The sequence below is a fragment of the Rhinoraja longicauda genome, chromosome 26 (genome assembly GCF_053455715.1).
Source record: "Rhinoraja longicauda isolate Sanriku21f chromosome 26, sRhiLon1.1, whole genome shotgun sequence".
NCBI lineage: Eukaryota > Metazoa > Chordata > Chondrichthyes > Rajiformes > Arhynchobatidae > Rhinoraja > Rhinoraja longicauda.
This window is the reverse complement of record NC_135978.1, coordinates 28,707,665-28,725,546: the sequence shown is the minus strand read 5'-3', so window position 1 is coordinate 28,725,546 and position 17,882 is coordinate 28,707,665.

Here is a 17,882-nt window from a genome sequence, read left to right as displayed (position 1 = left end):
ACTTTATGTTCAAGATAAAAAAACTGGTATGTAGGCACAAATACCTTCCTTTGTAGATTAGCTCCTTGCGATATGGGTAACTGGCTAATTTATCAGATTACTTTGTTCAGGGTAGGTCCCGCATTCAGAAATATGTAAAAGGGTCAGAGATCATGTGAATCTTTTTTTTTCTCAAGTTGGAGGATTGTATGTGTGGAACTCTATTCCTCAAAGAGCAGTGAATTCAGTTTTCTGGATATTGTTAAGGCAGACTTGGGTAGATATTTCTGAAGCAAGAGGGTGAAAGCTACTGTGGGGAGACGGGAATACATGTTACAATCAGATCAGGCGTGATTTTATTAAATGGCGAAGCTGGTCGAGAGGTGAAGTGATCTAATCCATCTTGCAATTTGTATTAATCTTTGTTCCATTCTTTGGAGGTGTAAGCTAACTGTGCTTGGATATCACGCTGCCTCGGAAAAGCAGTCAACCTAATCAAAGCCTTCGCCCTATCAGGCAGAAGATTCAGAAACTTTCGTGTGCACCACCAGACTCAAGACCGGTTTCTTCCCCTCTGTTATCAGGCTTCTTAATGGTCCTTCCATAAACTAGGTATTTATTCACAAAATGCTGGAGTAACTCAGCAGGTCAGGCAGCATCTCAGGAGAGAAGGAATGGGTGACGTTTCGGGTCGAGACCCTTCTTCAGACTGATGTCAGGGGGGCGGGACAAAGGAAGGATATAGGTGGAGACAGGAAGATAGAGGGAGAACTGGGAAGGGGAGGGGAAGAAAGGGACAGAGGAACTATCTAAAGTTGGAGATGTCAATGTTCATACCGCTGGGCTGCAAGCTGCCCAAGCGAAATATGAGGTGCTGTTCCATAAACTAGGGTACTGTCCGATTAACCTCTACCCCATCGTGTACATTGGACTTGGTCTATGGAACAAGTGAACTACAATGCTGAGAACTATAGTCTGGACTCTGTATCTTCCCATTGCTCTACCTATTGTACTTGAGTTCTTTATGTATAGTATTATCTGATTTGATTGGATAGCCTGCAAAACAAACCATTTTACAGTACCTCAGTACACGGGACAATAATAAGGGTCTCAGGATTTGACTGGACCCCTCACACGTCCTGTTCTCTGCGTTTGAGTGGCTCCCCTCAGGACACCGGCTTCGCTGCCCAGGCTGTAGGACACAGAGGAGAAGGGCAACCTTTGTCCCCAAGGCTGTTCAACTCCTCAACTCCCCACCACCCCTGTCCCTCTGCTCACCCTGCTAATCCCCCCCCCATCCCCCCAATAGTTTGTGTACTCCTCTACGTGCCTTTGTAAATTGCCCCACGGGGACAAATAAAGTGTTTAGAACTTGAACTAAACCTAAACCTAGATCTTTTTATTCATAAATTATTTGTTATTCAGGCTTTCAGCATATTCGGGGATATTCAATGAGATTTTACCATCAAATCTCTCCATTTTCCCACCCCTGCATGCATTCCAAAGATGCAGAAAAAACAAGATTCCAGCATCTGCAGTCTCTCTGTACCATTGAAGCGATTTCCTTTGTATGTGCTGGTGCACTCTTCTCTCCCCATCAATCATTACACAGTGTTGGTTTTTAGTTTTAGAGACTCGGCCTACCTAGTACACTAGTTCTATCCTACACACTACGGACAACTTACAAAAGCCAATTAACCTGCATGGCTTAGGATTGCAGGAGGAAACCAGAGCACCCGAAGAAAACCCACGTGGTCACAGGGAGAACGTGAAAACATTGTACAGACAGCACCCGCAGTCAGGGTTGCACCCGGGTCTCTGGCGCTGTAAGGCAGCAACTCTACCGCTGCACCTCTGTGCCGTCCCTTTGTGGCATTTTCTCGTGCAACTGCAAAAGATACAACAAATCCTTTTACTTCTTTCCTTTCCGCTGCCAGGGACGCAAACAGTTCTTCTGGGTGAAGCAGCAATTCACTTGCACTTCTTCCAATCTAGCATGCTGCCTTTGATGCCTTGCAGCATGTCCTCCTCAACATTGAAGAAACCAAACGCTGACTAGGTGACGCCTTTACAGAGCACCGTGTTCGGTCTTAAAGGATGATAGTGCACATCCCATTAGAGTCATAGAGTGAGACAGCACGGAAACAGGCCCTTTGGTCCAACTTGCCTATGCCAACCACAACGCCCTATCTGCACTAGTCCCATCTGCCTTTGTAAAGCCCATACCCCTATAAACCTTTCCTATCCATATACCTGTGCAAACGTCTTTTACATGTTATAGTACCTGCCTCAACAACCACCTCTGTCAGCTTGTTCCATTTACCCACCACCCGCTGTGTGAAAAAAATGATCCCTCAGGTTCGTATTAAAGCTTTCCCTCTCACCGTAAACCTATGTCATCTGGTTCTTGATTCCCCTACCCTGAATAAAAGACTGCATTTACCTTACCAACTACCCTTATGAGCTTATACACCTCTATAAGATCACCTCTCATATTCATTCGCTCCAAGAAATAAAGCCCTAGCCTGCCCAACCTCTTTCTATACCTCAGCCCCTCAAGTCCTAGCAACATCCTCAAGAATCTTCTCTATACTCTTTGCAACTTAACAACTTCCTTCCTATAGCAGGGTGGTCAAAGCAGAGCACAATACTTCAAATGTCTTGTTCAACCAACGTCTTGTCCAACTGTAACATAACATCCCAACTTTTATACTCAATAAAAATGACACAAAGTGCTGGAGTAACTCAGTGAGTCAGACTGCATCTCTGGTAAACATGAGTCGATAACATTTTGGCTCAGGACCCTGCTACAGACTGATTTGATACTCAGTACACTGGCTGATGAATGCCAATGTACCGAAAGGCTTCTTGACCACCCTATCTACCTGTGATGCCAATTTCAGAGAACTATGTACCTGTACTCCTACATCTCTCTGCTCTACAACACTCTCCAGGGCCCTGCCATTCACCGTGAAGGTCTCCTTGCCTCCCCCCCCCCACCCTCTCTCCCTCCCTCATCAGCCCCCTCTTCCTCTCTCCGCCCCCCCCCCTTTCTGTTGGAATTTCACTGTCTTTACAAAGTTTAACATAAACTTTTTGAATTTTATCAGTTTTCGATACACTCCAAAACCGTATTTCCCCATAGCACAGAATTTCTAAAAATAATAAATAACCTCTTTATTTCCAAGCACTGGGGTTAGCACGAAGATTAAGAACTATTTGCATATCGCACAGATAATTTGGCAACAAAATGTTTGCACGCAGCATCTGCTAAATGTGAGAGATTTGAAAGGTGGCACTTAGAGTAATGTGCATACTAATTTTGGAAAGAGATTTGTGTGGATCTGATTGTACTAAGTGGCATGCTCGGAGAGTGGGGTGGTAGTGGGGGTAGTTAAGTAGTGCCACTGAAAGGATCCTCAACATCATTGTCATTTTTCTCCTGTTTGGGAAACGGTTCATGGCCGAATATGTTTCCCGAGTTTCAGTGCAGAAGTAAAGCGGGAGCTTAAATAAGATTGTTTTGTCAATCTAGTGAAGAGACACACACACACAATAAACAGTGTGGAAGATGTGGCACCTATTCTTTAATGATAGAAAATTGGCTTTAGAAAATAATCCACTGAGTAATGAGAGAGGCTACATATTTCATATTTCACAAGAAATCTTTTATTTCCCAAGTCAGCAAGATGACACAAAAATAAGTGTTAGTTAAGCATGCAGCGCTTTATCGAAGTACATGAATAGATAGGGCTATTGATGTTTAACTTGCTGCAAACGCATGGGTAATTACTCTGGTTGGTCGAATAAATGTATGTATTTACCACAGATGATTTTTTTAGGTAAGTTCTCTGATTTTCCGGAAGTGCATCCTGCTATTACTGGACAGATATTTTAAGGTATTGCTGTTAATCCAGATTCATTAAGTCAGAAATTCTTTAGATTTTAGACATTGGAAATACAGTGTGGAAACAGGCCCTTTGGCCTACTGAGTCTGTGCCGACCAGCGATCATCCCGTAGACTAGCACTATCCTACACACCAGGGCCTATTTACGATTTACAGAAGCCAATTAATCTACAAACCTGCACATCTTTGGAGTGCGGGAGGAAATCGGAGCACCCGGAGAACATGCAAACTCCACAGAGACAGCAACTGTAATCAGGATCGAACCTGGGCCTCTGGCGCTGTAAGGCAGCAACTCCACTGCTGCGCCACCATGCTGCTCACCTGTATATCACAGATGGTTTTCTTAGGTTAGTTTTCCAGAAGGCAACCTGGCTATTACTAGACAGATATTTTATTGTGTAGGAAGGAACTGCAGGTGCTGATTTACACAGAAGATAGATACAAAATACTGGAGTAACTCAGCAGGACAGGCAGCATCTCTAGAGAGAAGGAATAGGTGAGATTTTTGGTCGAGACTCTTCTTCAGACTGAGAGTCAGGGGAGAGGGAGACATAGAAATATCGAAGAGTAAGTTGTGAAAACGAGAGATCAAAGTGGATGGTGATCGAGGAAAATGTAGAATGGTTCATTGTTAGTAATGTACTGCTATTAATCTAGATTTAGTAAGTAAATTACTCTTGTTTGTTTTTTTAATAATCATTACAAGTTCAAATGTTATTCAGCATCCATTTTTTGTTTAACCAGAACAAATAACTAGGGCTGACACAAGAAACTGCAGATGCTGGAATCTTGAATTAAATACTCGGTGGTGGAGTAATTCAGCGGGTCAGGCAGCATCTGAGGAGTGACTGGATAGGCGATGTTGCAAGTGTCTGAAGAAAAGGCCTGATGCAAAACGTTGTCTATCCATTCCATCCACAGATGCTGCCTGACCCGCTGAGCTACGGCAGGATTTAATGTTCTTTGTAAATAATCATGGCTTCTTTGCAAAATTCTTTTTAGGGAAAGAAATATAAGCTGAGCACATCCGTCTAATCTATACACATTAGCGATGCGTCGGAAGAAAAACCATCCATCTGGTGAAAGATTTTAATGAGCTATCTCTGCTTTACTGTGCAACTGAGTGGAGTGGTTTCAAACCCAATCAGTTTCCTGTCTCCCTCTCCCCTGACTCTCAGTCTGAAGAAGGGTCTCGACCACGGGGGCTGTAGTGTAAGAAAATAACTGCAGACGCTGGTACAAATCGAAGGTATTTATTCACAATAATGCTGGAGTAACTCAGCAGGTCAGGCAGTATCTCAGGAGAGAAGGAATGGGTGACGTTTTTGGGTCGAGACCCTTCTTCAGACTAAGTCTGGTGGTGCTTACTTTCAAGTTTCTATACCTTCTACCGGACAGAAGCAGGGAGAAGACGTAATGACCGGAGTGGATTATGTGTAGGAAGGAACTGCAGATGCTGGTTTAAACCCAAGATAGACACAAAATGCTGGAGTAACTCAGCGGGACAGGCATCATCTCTAGAGAGTGACGTTTCGGGTTGGTCTCGCTGAGTTACTCCAGCATTTTGTGTCTATCTTCTGTCTATCTTCTGTGTCTATCTTCTGTTTGTTGACTTTTGAATGAGTTCTGCATGCACATGTGTAAGTAAAGTTATGTGGTACAAAACTCAGTCACCAGTCTCCTGACTAATCATGTCTCTTCTGATTCCATTATATTGGATAATTTTAATCAGTATTTGACATTCTAATTTTCAGTTATAATCTTGCGATTGTATAAATTAGTTCAATATACTTGTACCATTTTCTTTTGCATTGTAACTTGTAACCGGTATGTAATGGACATGCTTACAGATCATGATTTGATAGGGTCCATGCAGCCGAAACAATAGACAATAGACAATAGGTGCAGGAGGAGGCCATTCGGCCCTTCGAGCCAGCACCGCCATTCAATGTGATCATGGCTGATCATTCTCAATCAGTACCCCGTTCCTGCCTTCTCCCCATACACCCTGACTCCACTATCCTTAAGAGCTCTATCTAGCTCTCTCTTGAATGCATTCAGAGAATTGGCCTCCACTACCTTCTGAGGCAGAGAATTCCACAGATTCACAACTCTCTGACTGAAAAAGTTTTTCCTCATCTCCGTTCTAAATGGCCTACCCCTTATTCTTAAACTGTGGCCCCTGGTTCTGGACTCCCCCAACATTGGGAACATGTTTCCTGCCTCTAACGTGTCCAACCCCTTAATAATCTTATACGTTTCGATAAGATCCCCTCTCATCCTTCTAAATTCCAGTGTATACAAGCCTAGTCGCTCCAGTCTTTCAACATATGACAGTCCCGCCATTCCGGGAATTAACCTAGTAAACTTACGCTGCACGCCCTCAATAGCAAGAATGTCCTTCCTCAAATTTGGAGACCAAAACTGCACACAGTAATCCAGGTGCGGTCTCACTAGGGCCCTGTACAACTGCAGAAGGGCCTCTTTGCTTCTATACTAAATAAATGCCCAGCACTGAGATGCATTCTCGACTGCACAGATATATTTATAGAACAACCACGGCATCTGCAGCTGCAGGCTTTGACATGGTCCGACTGGAAGAAACACAACACTGTGAAACTATTGGTTGGAATTTCCCCAAACGGCATGATCACATTCTTATCAAAAGCTTGGGGTGGGCGATCATCTGATACACACATTGTTAGGAAGAGTGGATTTTTGATAACGCTCTTTGTTTATCCTGAATGACCTTTGACAAATCCCATAATTCCTTGCGTTTATCGAGATACCAAACTCGCTTATCCTCCACGCCAAGTTACACTGGATCGTACCATTTCCAAAGGGCTAGACTGTCCATGATAATTACCCAACTTGATCGCCAGCTTTTAGGGCAGAAAGGTGGCGCAGCGGTAGAGTTGCTGCCTCACAACGTCAGAGATCCGGGTTCGAACCCGACCACAGGTGCTGTCTATACAGAGCTTGTACGTTCTCTGGTGCTCCGATTTCCTCCAAAGACCTCCAGGATCGTAGGTCAATTTAGTTTCTGTAAATGGTAAATAGTCCCTAGTGTGTAGGGTAGTGTTAGAGTACCGGGTGATCGTTGGTCAGCGCGGCCTCAAATTGGCTGTAGAGCCTGTTTCCGCGCTGTTTCCTGAAATTAAAATAAACTAAACTTGATTCTCGTGCATTAAATCTTCGATTCTGGGTAAGGATTGCTAAGAATGTTTCCTGTTTGCTTTCCTCATTGCTCCTCCTTTAGATTGCCGTCGGATAAGTGAGATGAAATCAAGGTTGGTGTATGATGTAGAATGGAGGGAGGAGCAATGGGCTCTGCCAAGACTATTATTAGGCTTGAATACAACCTTTTGATCTCGGGTGGATTAATTATCACTCCACTCCGACTGTGTGATGGAGTGATGCAGAGCTGTATTTAACCCAACGCTATGAAGATTGAATTCCCCAATTTTAGATAACCTCTAACAATCCCTTCCTCCTCCTTCCTTTCTGCTCCCTGCCCTGCCCCACCTAGATTTGCACCAATTCTTCCCCCCACCCACATTCCTTACTTATGCTTCACAATTCACAACTCTTCAATCCTTTTGTCTCACACTTTCTGTTTTAGTCTCTGGCCTTCGTTCCGACCATCTACCTACCAAAACCCCCCTTGCCTATGTTCTCTTATTGACTGCTACACTTTGTCTTGCCTCTCCTCTCCCAGCTTTCTTCCCCCCACCTCCTCCCCACCGAAATCAGTCTGAAAAAAGGTTCCGAACAGAAACGGCACCCATCCATGTTCTCCAGGGATTAACACAAAGTGCTGGAGTAACTCAGCTGGTCAGGCAGCATATCTGGAAAAAAAGGATGGATGACGTTTCGGGTGAGGATCAGGGATGCAGCCTGACCCGCTGAGTTACTCAACAGTTCAACAGTTCAACAGAGCTTTATTTGTCATTCGGTACCAAGGTACCGAACGAAACTACATAGCAGTCACACAAAAAAGAACACTCCAACACAAACGTCCATCACAGTGACTCCAAACACCCCCTCACTGTGATGGAGGCAACAAAACTTCCACTCTCTTCCCCACGCCCACGGACAGACAGCTTGTCCCCGACCAACTCGCACAGTCCCCGCAAGGGGGTGGAAGTCCCCGCGGCCGAGTCGCACCGGGCGCTGAAACGTCTCGCGGCCGAGCCGGGCGATGGAAGGCCCCGCGACCGAGCCTTGCGCAGCTAAGTCCCACGGCCGAGCTGCACCAGCGATGAATTGTCCCGCGGCCGAGCCGCACCAGCGATGTAAAGCCCCGCGGCCGAGCCGCACCGGGCGATGTTAAGTCCCGTGGCCGAGCCGCACCAGCGATGAAAAGTCCCGCGGCTGAGCTGCACCGGGCGATGTTAAGCCCCGCGGCCGAGCCGCACCGGGCGATGTTAGGCCCCGCGGCCGAGCCGCACCGGGCACTGTTAAGTCCAGCGGCCGAGCCGCACCGGGCGATGTTAGGCCCCGCGGCCGAGCCGCACCCCGCGCCGTGAGGAAGAGACCTAAAAGAGAAAGGTTTCCCCCACCCCCCCCCGCCACCCCCCCACCCACACCACCACCCCCACACATACACAACCAAAAAAAAAAAAAAACCATCCCAACACCGACACGCAACAAAAAAAAAGGAAAAAAGACGAACAGACTGCTAGCGAGCCGCAGCCGTTAGGCGCCGCCACTTCCGCCACTCCAGCACTTTGTCTCTTTTTTAGTGATCATACTTTACTCTCTATTGTTGGAACTAATTATCTTCTGATTCGGAGGTAAAAATACAACAACTAATCCAAATTCTGGAAGAATCTAAAACAATGTTGAAACCTATTGAAAATATTGATTCGTAACTTTTACACAACAGGAACACTTTGATTAGTGCGGGTGTCGAGTTATGGGGAGTTGGCAGGAGAATAGGAGGAAGGAAAGTTCGTTTTTTTGTTTTCTTTTTTTTATCAGACACATGAATCCCACATTTCAAGACAAAAGTAGACAGTTTCAAAAGTGAAAGGAGTGAAAATGCTCCTTCAGATGTGATCTAAACTAAATTAATGTATGATTAGAAGGTTAGAAAATGCCCTTGCAAGTCAACCCGAAACGTCCAGTCTGAAGAAGGGTCTCGACCCGAAACGTCACCCATTCCTTCTCTCCCGAGATGCTGCCTGACCTGCTGAGTTACTCCAGCATTTTGTGTCTACCAATAGGAGGGAGAGATCGATCAGCCATGATTGAAAAACGGATGGGCCGAATGGCCTAATTCTGATCCTGTCACTTATGACCTTATGAAAAAGAAGACTGATCTGTCTTCGAACAATCTCTCGTGGTTCACTATTACAAATGCACTGTGGAATCAGAGCAGTTTGGAGAGAAACATAAGATCAGGATTATTTGTTCACATCATAAAATGGACAGTAAACTCTGTCAACATTACCATTTCATAAAATTTGGAGAATATATTGCAGTTTTGCTTAGATGTTGAATTGGCCACAACACCTCATGTGAACATTACATTTTGACAATTTTTAGTTGATAGCAATGTCTATGCAGTGAAACGTCATCTTTACTGTTATCTGATGGGTGTCTGCAACGTTTTACTCATGTCTCTTGTGACTGCTGAGTGCTTCAATCAATGTTAATCAGCACGTACAGAGAGAAACTGAACATTTATGCTCAAATCTATGCATATTCTGAGGATACCAAAGCTATTACAATCAAGGAATCATTCTACGACACTCCCTTCTAATAAACCTACAGAATAGTCTTCAATTATATTTAGTAAGTGGGAAGGAACTGCAGATGCTGGATTGCACCGAAGATAGAGTATAGAAGTTGGAAGGTCATGTTGCAGTTATACAAGACGTTGGTGAGACTGCATTTAGAGTATTGTGTTCAGTTCTGGGCACCATGTTATAGGAAAGATATTGTCAAGCTTGAAAGGGTTCAGAGGATGTTGCCAAGACTAGAGGGTCTGAGCTATAGGGAGAGGTTGAGTAGGCTGGGTCTCTATTCCTTGGTGCACAGGAGGATGAGGGGTGATCTTATAGAGGTGTATAAAATCATGAGAGGAATAGATTGGGTAGATGTACAGAATCTCTTGCCCGTAGTAGGGGAATCGAGGACCGGAGGACATAGGTTCAAGGTAAAGGGGAAAAGGTTTAATAGGAATCTGAGGGATAACCTTTTCCACACAAAGGGTGGTGGGTGTATGGAACAAGCTGCCAGAGGAGGTAGTTGAGGCTGGGACTATCCCAACGTTTAAGAAACAGTTAGATAGGTACATGGATAGGACAGGTTTGGAGGGATATGGACCAAGTGCAGGCAGGTGTAGCTGGGACATGTTTGGCAAGTTCGGACATGTGGGCAAGTTCGGCCGAAGGGCCTGTTTCTACACTGTATCACTCTCTAGACACTAAATGCTGGAGTAACTTTGTGGGACAGGCTGCATCTCTGGATAGAAGGAATGGGTGATGTTTTGGGTCGAGATCCTTTATATTTAGTTTAGTTTAGAGATGCAACATGAAAACAGGCCCTTCAGCCCACCAAGCCCGTGCTGACCAGCGATCCCCGTACGCTAGCACTATCCTACACACTGGAGACAATTTACAAGTTTTGCTGAAGTCAATTAGCCTACAAACCTGCATGCCCTTGGAGTGTGGGAGGAAACCGGAGCACCTGGAGAAAACCCACGCGGTCACGGGGAGGACATGCAAACTCTGTACAGACAGCACCCGTAGTCAGGATCGAATCTGGGTTTCTGCCGTTGTGAGGCATCAACTCTACTGCTGTGCCATTGTGCAGCCCTCAATATATATATTAATAATTACATTCAGTTATGTTGGACAACACAGCCGGTGAAATTTAGTGCACTGCGATTCAGTGCACCTGATGTCTTGGGCTTTATTGGATTAGATTCTACCAGAGTTTTCCTCAAACCTTCCATCTGACAGATGATGAGGTTTTCAGTTTAAAGGGGAAAAAAACATTTATTTCCCTCAAGTGGTTTATTTCAATTATGGGAAAATTGTTGGACTAAATCATGTTGGCTTTTTCACATCAAGGTCTTCCACAAGACCATGACCGATGAAACAATCTTTCTTGGAATAAAATAACTTTGTCAATGTTAACATGAGTTAAGATTGTTGTATTTTGTACTGAGTCATAGAATCACACAGCATGGAAACAAGCCCTTTGACCCAACCTGCCCACACCGGCCAACATGGCACGTCTACACTAGTCCCATTGCCTGTGTTTGCCCCATATCCCTCTAAACGTAACCGATCCATATACCTATCTAAGTGTTTCTTAAACATTGTGATAGTACCTACTAAGTCATAGAAAAATGTTGAGTGTCTTCGCGTTGGCTTGTCAGGTACCTACCTTAAGGATCATTGGTACCAACGATAGTGAGCTATCTATCTGTACTAATTTACAGTTGTTTCCCTAAGCATAGATACATTTGCAAGACAAAAGTGACAGTGAGCTTGGCGGTCAAGCAAATTTCTTCCTTGAATGGTTAGTAATGTGACTCTCGCTTGGGATTCCAATTAGAATATCTTAGGAACAGAAGAATGAAGTTAAGAATAAGGTCATAAGTGAAAGGAGCAGAATTAGGCCATTCGGCCCATCAAGGCCTCTCCGCCATTCAAAAATGACTGATCTATCTCTCCCAAACCCCTGACATCCCTACTAATTGAGAATCTACCTATCTCTGCCTTAAAATATCCATTAACGGCCTCCACTGTGGCCTCTTCATCTCTTTCTGAAGGAATGTTCTTTAATTCTGAGGCTATGAACTCTGGTCCTTGACTCTCCCACTAGTGGAAACATCCTCTCCACATCCACCCTATCCAAGCCTTTCACTATTTGGTAAGTTTCAATGAGGTCCCCCCTCATCCTTCTAAACTCCAGCAAGTACAGGCCCAGTGCCATCAAACACTCATTATATGTTAACCCACATTCCAGGGATCATTCTTGTAAACCTCCTCTGGACCCTCTCCAGAGCCAGCACATCCTTCCTCGGATATGGTGCCCAGAATTGCTCACAATATTCCAAATGCGGCCTGACCAGCGCCTTGTAGAGCCCCAGCTTTTGAAATAAATGCTAGCATTGCATTTGCCTTCCTTACTACAGATTCAATTTGCAAATTAACTTTTTGGGAATCCTGCACCAGCAGTCCCTTTGCACCTCTGATTTCTGGATTCTCTCCCCATTTAGAAAATAGTCTACACCTTTATTCCTACTGCCAAATGCATGACTCCACACATTTGCTACACTGTATACCATCTGCCACTCCTCAGCCCACTCTCCCAACCTGTCCAAGTCCTTCTGCAGAGTCCCTCCTTCTCTCCACTATCTGCCCATCCATTTATTTTCCTGTCATCTGCAAACGCAGCCACAAAGCCTTCGATCCCCTCATCTAAATAATTAATATACAAAGTGAAGAGTAGCAGTCCCAGCACCAACTCCTGTGGAACTCCGCCAGTCACTGGCAGTCAACCAGAAAAAGCCCCCTTTATTGCCACTCTTTGTCTTCTGCCATCCAGCCAACCTACTATCCATGCTAGTATCTGCCCTTTGATACCGTGGGCTCGTATCCTCCTTAGCAGCCTCTGTGTGGCACCTTTTCAAAGGCTTTTTGAAAATCTAGGTAAACAACATTAACTGCTATCCTGCTATTTACTTCTTTAAAGAATTCCAGCAGATTCGTCAGGCAAAATCTCCCCTTCGCAAAACCATGCTGACTTCAGCCTATTTTATCATGAACCTCTAAGTACTCTGTCACCTCATCCTTTACAATGGACTAAAATCTTACCCACCACTGAAGCCAGACTAACCAGCCTATAGTTTCCACTGTTCTGCTTTGCTCCCTTCTTGTACAGCAGGGTAATATTTGCAATTTTCCAATTGTCTGAAACCACTCCTGACTCTTGTGATTCTTGAAATATCACTATCAATGTCTCCACAATCTCTAAAGCCACCTCTTTCAGTACCTTGGGGCGCCTTCTTCAGACTGAAGGGCCTCAACCCGAAACGTCACCCATTCCTTCTCTCCTGAGATGCTGCCTGCCCGCTAAGTTACTCCAGCACTTTGTGTCTACCTTCGATTTAAACCAGCAGCTGCTGGTTTTTTCCCTAAATATATTTTCTCAGTTAGCTAACAAGCCAATTTGTACATTAAATTTATTCTTGTCTTGCATCAGAAAGTCTAATATATTCATTGCATATAATATACTATAATTTTAGTTGATTTATGTATAAAATATGACTTGACTTGAACTGGAAGCATTCTACAATTAATTTGTTATGTTCTAACCAAAACACTAAATGATTTTGGTCTGGGTCGGGTTGTAACATGGAACAGTACAGTACAGTACAGGACAAGACCCTTTAGCCCACAATATCCATGTGAACATGATGCCAAGACCAGTTAGTTTAGTTTATTGTACAGTGAAAAGCTTTTGTTGCGTTCTAACCAGTCAGCGGAAAGACAACACATGATTACAATCGAACCACTCAAAGTGTACTGATACATAAGGGAATAACGTTTAGTGCAAGATAAAGGCAGTAAAGTCTGATCAAAGGCTGTCCGAGGATCTCCAAATGAGATGGATCGTAGTTCAGGACTGCTGTCTAGTTGTGGTAGGATGGTTCAGTTGCCTGATAACAGCTGGGAAGAAACTGTCCCTGAATCTGGAGATGTTCTTTCTGTTGGCATTGTTCTTCAACTGAAAATTGAGATCCTGCTAACCCTTGTTGGTAGTCTTCGACCCCATTCCTTTCCATCATTGCAACACCCCTTCATTCAATGCAACTGGAAGAGTTTTGCTTGTGCTGCTGTATTTAAGTGTTGGCTGCATAGATTCCACCAGGCACGGGAGATGGAGGAGTGGTCAGGGTGTAACTCGTCCTTGATTATGCTGCTGGCCTTGCAGAGGCAGCACGAGGTATAAATGGAGTCAATGGAAGGGAGGTTGGTTTGTGTGGTGAATTCTTATCTTCATGCACATCATTATATCCCTCCAAACCCTGTATATCCCATATGCCTATCTAAAGGTCTTGTGAATTATACTATCGTGTCTGCCTCAACCATCACTCCCGGCAGCACATTTCAGCTGCTCACCACACTGTCAGTGGAAAGAAAACATCCCTCGTACATCCGCTTTAAACTTTGCCCCTATCATCTTAAGCATATGACCTCCAGTATTTGATTTTTCCATCCTGGGAGAAAGTATTCTGACAGTCTACCTTATCGGTGGTTCTCATAATTTGATATATTTCTAAGAGGTCTCCCTGCAACCTCATGCTTTCCAGACAAAAACAATCGAAGACTGTCCAACCTCTTCCTGTAGTTCATACCCGCTAATCCAGGTATCTTTCTGGTAAATCTCCTCTGCACTTCCACATCTTTCCTGTAATGGAGCGCCCAGAACTGCACATAACACACCACCTGTGACCTAACCAACGTCCTATAAAGCTGCAACATGACTTCTGACTCTTATATTCAAAGTCCTGACCAATGAAGGCCAGCATAGCATGGGCCTTCTTTAAGGCCAGCATGACATAGGGGTTCTGTACCACTCTATCTACTCATGTTGCTATTTTCAGGGAGTTATGTTGTTGGACTCCAAGATCCCTCTATATATCAATGCCCTGTTAAGGGTCATGACATTAATTGTTTATTTTCCCCTTACATTCGACCTCCCAAACTGCAACACCTTACGACTTGTTCGACAATAGACAATAGACAATAGGTGCAGGAGGAGGCCATTCGGCCCTTCGAGCCAGCACCGCCATTCAATGTGATCATGGCTGATCATTCTCAATCAGAACCCCGTTCCTGCCTTCTCCCCATACCCCCTGACTCCGCTATCCTTAAGAGCTCTATCTAGCTCCCTCTTGAATGCATTCAGAGAATTGGCCTCCACTGCCTTCTGAGGCAGAGAATTCCACAGATTCACAAAAGTTTTTCCTTCGATTTAAACTCCATCTGCCATTCCTCCACCCATTTCTGTACATAATCTATATCCCACTCTACACTTTGACAGCCTTCCTCACAGTTCACGACTCCAACAATCTTGGTGTCATTTGCAAACCTACCAACCAACCTGTCCACGTTTACGTCCAAGTCATTTCTACATATCACAAACAGCGGAGGTCCCAGCACAGATCCCTGCAGACCTCCACTGGTCACAGGCCTCCAGCCTGAGTATTGTCCTTCCACCACAACCCTCTCTGTCTTCGATCAGTAAATCAGTTCTGAACCTGTACAACTAAGTCCTTGTTAATCCCGTGCATGTTAATCTTCCATAGGGAATTTATCAAATGCCTTTCTAAAATCTATGTCGGCAACATCCACCATCTTACCCTCATCAATTACCTTGACCACCTCCTCAAAAAACCTCAATCAACTTAATAAGAAACAACCTGCTGTGTACAAAGCCAAGCTGACTGTTCCGAATTAACCCATTCTCTTCCAAATGACAATAAATCTTCTCCTGAAAAATCTTCTCCAGTAGTTTCCCTACCACAGACGTAAGGCTCACTGACCTATAAATCCTTGGATTCTCTCATGCCCTTATTAAATAAAGGAACAACATTATCTACTCCCCAGTCCTCCGTGGCCTTGCCTGTGGCTAGAGAAGACGCAAAGATCTTCGTCAAGGCTCATAGAAACATCGAAAAATAAGTGCAGGAGTAGGCCATTCGGCCCTTTGAGCCAGCACTGCTCAATATGATCATGGCTGATCATCCAAAATCCATACCCCATTCCTGCTTTTTCCCCATATCCGTTGATTCCTTTAACCCTAAGTGCAATCTCCTCTCTTGCCTCTCACTCGATAATCTTGGATAGATCCCATCAGGACTTGATGACTTATCCACCTTAATGCTCTTCAAGAGCCCCAACACCTCATCCTTCTTAATCTCAAAACTGTCCTTGGTATAAAATAGAGGTAATTTTTAAAACTGCTAATGGAAAAAATGGAACAATATACAGCTACACAAAATGCTGAAATAAAGGCAGGACTTACATCTCAAGGATAAATCCTTGGTCACAAAGCATCATTCATCTATTATGTCTATCCTTTGTTTTTATTATTAAAAAAATAATATTTTCCGTTTAGTTCAAAGATACAACATGGAGATAGGTCCTTCGGTCCACTGAGTCCATGCCAACCATCAATCACAGTAGTTCTATGTTATCCCTCTTTCTCATCCACTCCATGTGCACCCAGGCATTTTCTTTTAACAGAGGCCAATTAACCCACAAACCCAAGTGCCTTTGGGATGTGGGAGAAAACCAGAGCTCCAGGAGGAAACCTACGTGGTCACTGGGAGAATGTGCAATCTCCACACACACAGCACCCGAGGTCAGGATCGAACCATCTGGTCTCCAACATTGTGAGGCAGCACTCTACCAGCTGTGACACCGTGTCACTCTTATTATGCATCAGACTTCAGAGAAACAACATTTTGCAGGCAGGCAGTGACCAGTGGGGTACCGCAAGGTTCGGTGATGGGACCCCAGCTATTTACAATATACATTAATGACTTAGATGAAGGGATTAAAAGTATCATTAGCAAATTTGCAGATGATACTAAGCTGGGGGGTAGTGTGAATTGTGAGGAAGATGCAATAAGGCTGCAGGTGACTTGGACAGGTTGGTGAGTGGGCGGATACATGGCAGATGCAGTTTAATGTAGATAAGTGTGAGGTTATTCACTTTGGAAGTAAGAATAGAAAGGCAGATTATTATCTGAATGGTGTCAAGTTAGGAAGAGGGAATGTTCAACGGGATATGGGTGTCCTAGTGCATCAGTCACTGAAAGGAAGCATGCAGGTACAGCAGGCAGTGAAGAAAGCCAATGGAATGTTGGCCTTCATAACAAGAGGAGTTGAGTATAGGAGCAAAGAGGTCCTTCTACAGTTGTACCGGGCCCTGGTGAGACCACCCCTAGAGTACTGTGTGCAGTTTTGGTCTCCAAATTTGAGGAAGGATATTCTTGCTATTGAGGGCGTGCAGCGTAGGTTCACTAGGTTAATTCCCGGAATGGCGGGACTGTCGTATGTTGAAAGGCTGGAGCAATTAGGCTTGTATACACTGGAATTTAGAAGGATGAGGGGGGATCTTATTGAAACATATAAGATAATTAGGGGATTAGACACAGAGGCAGGAAACATGTTCCCAATGTTGGGGGAGTCCAGAACAAGGGGCCACAGTTTAAGAATAAGGGGTAGGCCATTTAGAACGGAGATGAGGAAGAACTTTTTCAGTCAGAGAGTGGTGAAGGTGTGGAATTCTCTGCCTCAGAAGGCAGTGGAGGCCAGTTCGTTGGATGCTTTCAAGAGAGAGCTGGATAGAGCTCTTAAGGATAGCGGAGTGAGGGGGTATGGGGAGAAGGCAGGAACGGGGTACTGATTGAGAGTGATCAGCCATGATCGCATTGAATGGCGGTGCTGGCTCGAAGGGTTGAATGGCCTACTCCTGCACCTATTGTCTATTGTCTATTGTCTATTGTAAGACAGCAAGGAATTCCAGAGTAGACCAGTCCATCACACAGACCAGACTTCCCATCATTGACTCCATCTATATTTCACATTGCCTCAGAAAAGCAGCCAACATAACCAATGAATTACACAGAAGATAGACACAAAATGCTGGAGTAACTCAGCGAGACCAACCCGAAACGTCACTCTCTAGAGATGATGCCTGTCCCGCTGAGTTACTCCAGCATTTTGTGTCTATCTTGGGTTTAAACCAGCATCTCCAGTTCCTTCCTACACATAATCCACTCCGGTCATGACGTCTTCTCCCTGCTTCTGTCCGGTAGAAGGTATAGAAACTTGAAAGTAAGCACCACCAGACTTAGTCTGAAGAAGGGTCTCGACCCAAAACGTCACCCATTCCTTCTCTCCTGAGATGCTGCCTGACCTGCTGAGTTACTCCAGCTTTTTGTGAAATAAATACCTT